At 37.3% G+C, this 10,000-nt stretch overlaps 1 protein-coding gene and 1 pseudogene across 6 annotated transcripts in view; both read left to right on the forward strand.

Annotated features, from left to right (window-relative positions):
* LOC144976833 (sodium-coupled monocarboxylate transporter 2-like) overlaps positions 1-10,000 on the forward strand; it is a 122,833-nt gene that overhangs the window by 26,984 nt on the left and 85,849 nt on the right. The window lies entirely within an intron of this gene.
* LOC144976481 (sodium-coupled monocarboxylate transporter 1-like) overlaps positions 1-10,000 on the forward strand; it is a 39,386-nt pseudogene that overhangs the window by 22,123 nt on the left and 7,263 nt on the right. Inside the window, exons 10-11 of the transcript XR_013646113.1 lie at positions 376-533; positions 874-1,052. The product of XR_013646113.1 is annotated as a sodium-coupled monocarboxylate transporter 1-like (transcript). The remainder of the gene's footprint in view (positions 1-375; positions 534-873; positions 1,053-10,000) is intronic.

Here is a 10,000-nt window from a genome sequence, read left to right on the forward strand (position 1 = left end):
TATATCTATCTATGGATCTGTCTCTCTATTTAATCATCTATCTATCCATCTATCTATCTATCTATCTATCTATCTATCTATCTATCTATCTATCTATCCATCTATCTATCTATCTATCTCTCTATTTACCTATCTGTTTATCTATTTATCTATCTATCTATTTATCTATCTATCTATCTATCTGTCTGTCTATCTATCTATCTATCTATCTATCTCTCTATTTACCTATCTGTTTATCTATTTATCTATCCATCTATTTATCTATCTATCTATCTATCTACTTATCTATCTATCTATCTATCTATCTATCTATCTATCTATAATAATAGTATGCTCACCTCTTATTCTCTTATGTATATCTATTTATCTTTTCAGTGGTTGTGTTTGGCATGGCGACCATCGGCATGGCTTACGTGGTTGGGAATCTAGGCAGGACAGCCTTTATGATTGCCTTCAGCGTGTTTGGAATGATTGGAGCACCCTTGTTGGGACTTGTCCTGAACGGAATTTTTTTACCTTTTGTCAACAGTCTGGTAAGTTTTTGTTTGCTGTTTTTGTTTCTCTTTCTATTTTCGAATCTACTTTTTTCTGTAAACAATCTCTATTCGTTTTTGTTTTTCGTTATTTTCACCTTTTCTTCTTCTTCTTCTCTTCTTCTTCTTCTTCTTCTTCTTCTTCTTCTTCTTCTTCTTCTCCTCCTCCTCCTCCTCCTCCTCCTCCTCCTCATCCCCCTCCTCCTCATCCTCCTTCTCATCCTTCTCCTCCTCCGTCTTATCTTCCTCCTCCTCCTCCTGCTCCTCTTCCTTTTATTTGACGCGTAGAAATTAATATAATAGGTACTTTTTTTCATCAGTTTATAACATCTGTTCACAGGGAGCAGGCTCGGGTTTGTTCGCCAGTCTAGTGGCAACATCCTATTATGGAATCTACCCTATCATCTACCCACCACCCAAAATTAACCTCGCTCCCAGACTGGAGACCTGTGACTCCAATATGACGTCTGCATCCACTACCCCTGCCTTATTCACCACAACAACCACCGAGAGGCCTGGGTAAGACGATAAATTACGTTAAAATAAACAAATGTTTTTGTTTTTGTTTTTTTAAATAAGATGAAATTACCTACTTAATTTTTAGATCTTAGCGATTTACTCCAGCCAAGTGCCCTGGCGAAAACACGTAGTTTCTTTCCAGGACGCCATAAAAACAAAGACAGCGTGAATAAGGGGATAAAAATAAACAAGAAAAAAAAAAACACGACAAGAATTGATCTCATCCGGCCAACTTTGCAGTCAGGGATTGAGACATTTGCGTAGGTGAAAATAGGGAACACAAATATTATGGCAAAATACTGGTTCCAAATTCATTGGAAGTGTAAAACCAGTTTCCGAATGACTGAATACATACCTTGTGCAACTGATCTTCTGATTTCAGAGGGATGGCGTCTTAATTTCTAGTCTAAATAAATGCTAGTCGCAAATAAAGATCATCCATCCTCGCTCTTTTAGGCCCCATACTCCTAAGAATCTACATACACATTCTGCTACAAAAATAGTTATGCCACTTATTTATAGTCTAATATATAAACTATTCAGTATTCCCTATTCACTCCGGAGGAATGGATACACACTTCCAATGAGTTTTGAATCGGAAGAAAGGAACGTGTGACGCCCCTACTGCTCTGCCCTATAGACTGGGAAGTATTCATGACACTATAATCTAGTTATCGATTCACGAAGACCAACAGAGACTCTTTAAAGAGATATAAAGTATCGGTAATAGGGTTGATTCTAAAATTTATGCTGATATTTGTGCGGCTATGTGGTCTGTCTTGTGGTATGACACTCGGTTTCGGATCGGAAGGTCCTGGGTTCGAGCCTCGCGCTCGACGCACAGTTGAGTCTTTAAAAAAGGCTCTTTACTCATATTCTCTCACTATACTCAGGTGTAAAATGAGTACCTGGCCGTTAACAGCGGTGTCTTTTTCCGAAAAATTGTAATATCGCCTAGCAGGCGTCATGTCTCGTCCTACATAAATGTTGCTGTTGACCAGGGACCCCTTGTAAAGCGCCTTGAGCACATTTAGTGGATATTGCGATATATAAAGCTCAATTTTTTTAATACATCCAGAAACGCTCTACAAGCCAGACGTCCTCCTGTTGTCACTTTTCTCTGTTTTAGTTTAGCCAGCTATCTCGTCGATTTGTCAACAATTTCAAACCATCTTTCTGATTGGTTAGATAAAATCAAACTAAAACAAAAGAACGGTATTCAATCACGAAAATTGAACTGAGACAATTAATACTTTACGACAGCATGTGCTACCCCCTTCCCCCCCCCCCCCCCCCCCCCCCCCCGCTTCCTTTTTTTTTATCCCCCCTATGCCCTTAATTCATCGTTAACACAGAGGAAGGAGCTAATTATTATCAATGACTATTCTCTGGATAAACCCACATTTTAAAATTTGGCCAGAAAACTCGTCCTTCAAATATCGATCGATTTAAATGACCATCATCTTGGCAAAACACTCTCAAACCTGGGACTTAGCAAAGTCCCAGGTTTGAGAGTTTTTTTTCTAAGATAAGGGTCATTTTAATCGATCGATATTTAAAGGACGAATTTTCTGGCCAAATTTTAAAATATGGGTTTATCCAGAGTACGGCAGTACTCGATAAATATTCCACTGTGGGGAAGATTATAACTACTGTCATGGTCTCAAGTGAGTAAAGAGCTACTCGACTATGCATAAAGATATATGTAGAATGAGGCCCCAGAATTTACTAGTTACTATAAATGAAAAACAATTAACGATTTGTTTACAATGAAATAAAAATAATGATGAAATTTAATTAAAAGAGATAAACAGTGATCGTGGCAGTTACAAATAGAGATATGAATATTTTACGTAACTTATGATAATATCTCAGGTACGTAAGTTTACGTTTCCAGGCAGTTGATGGGCTTGGATGATCTATTCCTCTGATAACAGGATTGGACTCGTAAAATTCCACTTCCAGGCAATTGGTAAGAGGTTATAGTGTAGTACAGCGGGCTTGGGTTTGATCCTTGAAGATTATACAATCAAAGTTAAAAGCTCCGGCGTCTTAATGGTGTAGATATAATATCTACAAAGTCCCAAAAGATAAAAATCTTACAATATATATATAGGAATAGAGCGACTGGCCGTCCGGCATAGATTGTGGAGAGAAAGTGAGTGTCGAATGTTAGACCTATCAGCTTTTATAATAAGTGGCTACGTGACAGAATGTAGAACGAAAAGTATTCACTAATTAGAAATTAATTCGAGGGAAGGCTATAAAAGGAAAGACGATCTAATATTAGAAGGTAAAGTTTATCTAAGCCTACCGAAATATAACTGGAGTGAGATGAATTCAGTTCTTAATAAAATAAAATTTAATAAGATAATTGTGAACAACCTTTACTGTGACACCCCCCACCCACGTTTAAAATATACTCTTTAACCATTATGGGAAAGATAGATTTTACAAACGGAAGTAAATTTACTATCATGATACTCTAGCATTAATCCATTGTTATGATTTGTGCTACAATTAAATTATTTATTAACTAGACATGGAAATGTTTATATTAACGTAGGTATATGAATGGGTGACAATAACAATGAAAGATTGTGATTACAAATCATTGTGATGAACAACATGATGGCAATGTGATTACAAATCATTGTGATAAACAATAGTGATGGCAATGAAGCATGATTTAAGTCGATGATATGAAGGTAATTTACTGAATGAAATGAATGAAAATGTAAATGGAATATTGACATTTCAATTATTAATCATAAATGAGTGAAAATTCATAACAATAATAGATAAAGAGAAGATTTCCCAAATCATGAATGGGTATGGTATATATATCCAAACAATACTCAATGTTACATTAAGTTGGGTCATCATGTTTACAAATAAAATTATCGAAATTGTGCGTTCTGATTTGGCATAATTTTCGAGGTAACTAACAGTATGCATGGGAGGTTAAGTTATACCCTTCTCACGTCATTACACTAATCGAGAAAGTAGGTCGGCGTGAATATTTTCACAACCTGGTATGTGAGAGATACTGAAAGTGTAATTTTGCAAAAATAGACTCCACCTTAGTACTCTACTATTATTCATTTTGTTATTTCTTATGTACGTGAGTGGTTTATGGTCCGTTTCGACCACAAACTCTTTTAGCAGTAGATATCTGCTGAATGTCTTTAAAGCAAAGGCGATGGCCAGTCCTTCACGCTCTATTACAGAGTATCGTGATTCTCTGTCCAATAATTTTCTGCTTGCATATAAGCAAGGCATTAGAGTTCCCTCATGCTCCTGTAATAATACACCTGCGATGCCCTTATCAGACGCGTCAGTTCTTACAACAAATTCTTTTGATATGTCGGGTAATTTAAGAATTGGTTCTGAACAGAGTAATGCCTTTAATTGGTTGAAGCTATTCTGACACGCTTCTGTCCAAACAATTTTGTTCGGTGACCCATTCTTTGTCAGATTTGTTAGCGGTGTCGCGATGTGCGCGAAGTTGTAAATGTATTTCCTGTAAAAATTTAGGAGCCCAAGTACTTTGCGTACTTCTTTTTTTGTCTTAGGTGGTTGCAATTGTGCGATTTTTGTTTGTTTTTCTGTCTCGGGTGTCTGTGTCCCATGACCAACGGTATGACCGAGAAAATCAATTTTGTAAAATGCAATGCTTGTTTTTGACGGTTTTGTTGTTAAAGAATTACGTTTTAATGCTTCAAGCACTAATTCTAAGGTTGTCATGTGATCAGTCCATGAGTTTGAGAAAATACATGCGTCGTCAAAGTATGAGAGTGTAGACGGGATGTCTTTTAATAACAGACGCATCATTCTTTGGAATGTCGATGCGGCTGTCGATAATCCAAATGGCATATAGTTAAATTCTAACAATCCTAATGGTGATTGAAATGCTGTGTATTTCTTACATGATTCTTTCAGTGGAATCTGCCAGTAACATCTAGAAAGATCACATTTTGTCATGTATTTTGCTTGAGATAAGGCAGCAAATAAATTCTCTTGATTTGGTATTGGTTCTGCATCAAACACTGTTGCTTCATTTAATTTGCGAAAGTCGATACATAGCCTTATCGATCCGTCTTTCTTTTTCACTACTACTATTGGTGATGAGTATGGGCTTGAAGAATATCTAACTATTCCTGTATCTAGCATATCCTTAACTTCCTTTTCAACTTGTTCTCGTGCGTGAAATGGAATAGGATAGTTTTTCACGTTGATAGGGGTAGATGTGGTTAACTTTATGTCGTGTTCCACTAATGTTGTATGTCCGGGTGCGTCTGTAAAGACTGACTGGTACTTTTCTAATAATGACCTGATTTCTCGTTTCTGACATTCGTTTAGTTGAGGATTGATTGTGACGTCATTAATTGTACTATTTTTAGAGTTACCGTGTTGTGGGGTGTGTTGTAGTTCGACATCATCGCTGTGAGTTTCGATGATTAATCCTACATTTGCAGCTTCCACATGGTTAAATATTGGTTGTGATAATCCGTCTCTATCGAAATATTTTTTTAGCATGTTTGCATGGAATGTCTTTGTTGTGTTGTTAATTTGAATCTCGTAATTAACACCAGATCGTACTGCTAATACCTTGAATGGTCCTTTCCATGTAGCTAAAAGTTTACTCGAGTCATCGGGTAAGAGTATTAGTACTTTGTCACCAATCTCAAATTTTCTTGACTTGCTTTTTCGATCGGAGTATTCCTTGTATTTCTCTGCTTTTTTAGTGACGGATTCCTGTGCTAGCTTACACGTGTCCTCTATTCTGTCTTTCAGGTTTCTTACATATTCGTAAGCAAACATAATTTCGTTATTGTCCTCCTCATTCCCTTTACAAATGTCGGCTACTATATTGATCGGGCCGCGAGGTGATCGTCCATACATCAACTCAAATGGGGAGTAGCCTGTAGATTCTTGGGGTATTTCTCTATATGCAAATAGGATTGCTGGTAAGTATCTGTCCCAATCATCTGGTTTTTCTGCTGACACTTTTCTTAACATATTCTTTAGAGTGCCATTAAATCTTTCACAAAGACCATTTGCTTGGGGGTGGTAGGGAGTTGTGAATGAGTGTTGGATTCCCATGAGTTTCATGGTTTCATGCATCATATGTGATGTAAATTGGGGTCCATTGTCCGACAGTATCTCATTTGGTATGCCTATTCTAGTAAAAATTGTCATCAATGCTTCAGCTATGTGATCCGATGTAGTTGATTTCAATGCTATCGCTTCTGGCCACCTGGTTGCGTAATCGACTAGTGTTAGTATGTGTGTATGGTTTCTATCTGATTTTGTTAAAGGGCCTATAATGTCAATTGCAACTTTTTGAAAAACTTTTTCAATAACTGGGGTTGTCTCTAATGGCAATCTCGGTATTCTGCCTTTTGCGACTCTTCTTTGGCATGTGTCACACGATTTCACATATTCTCGGACGTCTTTAGTAATTCCAGGCCATGTGAAATTCTCGGATATTCTCTTCAATGTGGAAGAGCTCCCAAGATGTCCAGAAGTTATTGAATCGTGCGCTATTCCAAGGATTTTGTTTCTGTAAATACTCGGCGTGACCAGTTGTTTAGCTATTTTGTTTCTTTTCCTATGTAACCTGAACAGAATATCTTTTTCAATGATGTATTCAACTTTTGATTTCGTCCCTTTGTTTGCGATATTGAAATATGAAGTTAAAGTCGGGTCCTTTTTCTGTTCTTCAATGAACGTGTTCCTCTCAAATTGTTGTGGTTCTAGAGAAATAGTCATTGGCTTCTCTGTTGTCTTAGTCATCTTTCTTGTTTCTGCTAGACAAGCTGTTTCTTGGGTTAATGACCATTCTTTTACATCTGTTGGGTTGTCTTTAAGACCTTTTATATTGCCAACAATAACATCAGCGACGGGGTTGGGAAGTATACAGCATTCCACTATTCCTGTAAAGTATGGGGTTTCTATGTACACGTTAGCTGTTTCAAAGGTTTCGACTGTGCCACTGAATGTGATGCATTGTACCGTTTTTCCAGTTTTGTCTTCGTCATTGATCAAAGATGCTTTTATTCCTACTGTACTGCATCCTGTGTCTCTCAATATTTTGCAATCAGTTCCATTAGCTTTGCCTTCACAAAAAAATAGCGATCCTGATTTGTGAGTTTGTGTTAAAAGTGACATACCTTTCACGCAATACACATTTATATTTTCTCCTGACATTACTCGTGTCTGATTATTTACACTGGTTTGGAGTGATGCATTTGCAGTTTCTTTTGGATATCCCACGATTTTGTAACATTTGTCTGCTGTGTGGCCTTTCATTCCACAATATTGACATTTAAATATAGGTTTGTTGGTTTTCTTATACTCAGTATTATTGTCAGTGCTATTTCTTCTTTTGTTTTGATAGGGTCGGCTATGGTCTCTATTGAACTGTTTGTTCCATGGTTTGTTACTATGGTCATCCTGTTTCACTTGCGTGTTCCGAGTGATTGATCGGCTCGTTCTATTTGAGTACTGAACTTTAGGTGTACCTGGACTCTGAGCAGCGGCAGCGTAGTATGGTTCCTTCAATGTTCTGCTAAGGGGTGTCAATGGATGTGCGCTGTTAAAGTTTTCTGCGTAGATTTTTAATTTGTCCAAGTTTTATGGCTTTCTCTCTTTAAAGAATGCGACTAAATCTGGGTTGCAAGCTTGATAGATTCGATTCTTCAGCGTGAGATAGTAAAGGCCTGCAAAGTCGTCTTGTTTTACGTTTGGCAACTCAAGCCACCGATTTAGAAATTGAGTAATTCGGTTCACGAATGTATTAAAGTCTTCTCCACTTTCCGGTTTTGCAGTGTGAAACCTTTCCTGGTAACCATCTTCCGTTAATCTAAATCTTTTTAGTAGAGCGTCTTTAATTTTACCATAGTCATCTGCATCTTCAGTTGTTAAGGTATAGAAAACTTTTAGCGGTTCTCCAGATAAGCAGTTAATCAAGGCTGTGGCCCATTTGCTTTCTGGCCAACGATAACCTTTAGCCTGAACTTCGAATCGGTGTAAGAAGGATTCTAGGCAGTCTGAGCGTTCATCGTATGTTGGCATGCGTGGAAGTTTCACGAAAAATTCATCACTATTATTATGTTTTCTTTCATGACCGGTTTTTGTTTTTTCAATTTCCAGCATCATTTGGGTCCTTTTGGTTTCTTCTTCTGCTAAAGCTATTTGTCTTTTTAGTTCCCTTTCTTGGGCTCTTTCTTCTCGTTCTTCTCTGCGTATTCTTTCTTCGTTTTCTTCTCTACGAATTCTTTCTTCATTTTCTTCTCTACGAATTCTTTCTTCGTTTTCTTCTCTACGAATTCTTTCTTCATTTTCTTCTCTACGAATTCTTTCTTCATTTTCTTCTTTTATTTTCTCTTCGCACCATGAAAATATTCTTTCCTGGGGTATTTCTAAGTCCTTTGCGAGACTTAAGTATCTTTTATATGCTTCCATTTTTGCAATAAATTAGTTACGATATTTTATATATATTATATTGACAGGATACTGTTACTGACTGTTTTATTTATTTACACTTACTGGAATGAACTGTTCTATTTTTAGAAATCTCTCTCTCTTATTTCAACTTATTATGTATGTTGAATTTGATGCCTTTTATCGTTATATCTTATAAAGCAATGTGTCAATACAATGCGGAGTTATTATGACTTGTGTCAATAACAATGTGTCAATCGCGTGTACTCTAAACTATGTTACTACGAAAAATGTATCACCAATGTGTGTGACTCGTCGTTAGTTTGTGTACAATTATTCGCAATGACGCCAATATACTAGAGTGTGATAACAAAAATAGGATGCCAAAATAATCCCAAGTTATTTATCACTAAATATAACACGACGGCAAGTAGACTCCTTTTATTATTATTTAGTTTTTAAAGACTCACTTTTCAGAACATAATATATAAGTGGTTTTCGGTAACAGTAATATGCCAAAAATGTATTTAAAACAAATCACTATGCAAAACAAATCACGATGTCTATAGTTACTATGTGATGCCCAACTCATGTAAAAGAGAATAATGAAGGATATATTTACCAACTCAGTTCGTGGCTGGGACCTCTCTCTTGTTCAATGGTTGTTCAACAATTGTAATTAGGCATTGATAACAACAAGATATGAAGTGAGTAGAAAAGTGCCAGAAGACAATAGAGAATAAAAATTTTTCGCGGCGGTGGTGGGGTTTGAACCTGCGACCTTATTGGTACGACAACTCCGCCTGGCAGGTGAGAGCGTGGCTCTACCGTGTGAGCTATCCACGAACACAAAAATATTCGTTTCAAACCCAAGTCATTTCTAGATCCCTCTCTCACCCACTTCTGGGACCGCCGATTCGTTCGCCCACCACCATCGCGAAGTATTTTGACCAGCAGTTAAGCTTAATAGCCAATATTCTCAACACAAACATATAACATAGAAACGATTGAGACATTTAGTATGCTCCGGTGTATGGGGTGAATTTTTAATTCAGAAAAGTGAGTGGAGCAGGCACTTATGTTGGTAACAACAAGATATGAAGTGAGTAGAAAAGTGCCAGAAGACAATAGAGAATAAAAATTTTTCGCGGCGGTGGTGGGGTTTGAACCTGCGACCTTATTGGTACGACAACTCCGCCTGGCAGGTGAGAGCGTGGCTCTACCGTGTGAGCTATCCACGAACACAAAAATATTCGTTTCAAACCCAAGTCATTTCTAGATCCCTCTCTCACCCACTTCTGGGACCGCCGATTCGTTCGCCCACCACCATCGCGAAGTATTTTGACCAGCAGTTAAGCTTAATAGCCAATATTCTCAACACAAACATATAACATAGAAACGATTGAGACATTGAGTATGCTCCGGTGTATGGGGTGAATTTTTAATTCAGAAAAGTGAGTGGAGCAGGCACTTATGTTGGTAACAACAAGATATGAAGT

The sequence above is a fragment of the Berghia stephanieae genome, chromosome 7 (assembly GCF_034508935.2).
Source record: "Berghia stephanieae isolate SIO BIC M18660-M18661 chromosome 7, UCSD_Bste_1.3, whole genome shotgun sequence".
Classification (NCBI taxonomy): domain Eukaryota; kingdom Metazoa; phylum Mollusca; class Gastropoda; order Nudibranchia; family Aeolidiidae; genus Berghia; species Berghia stephanieae.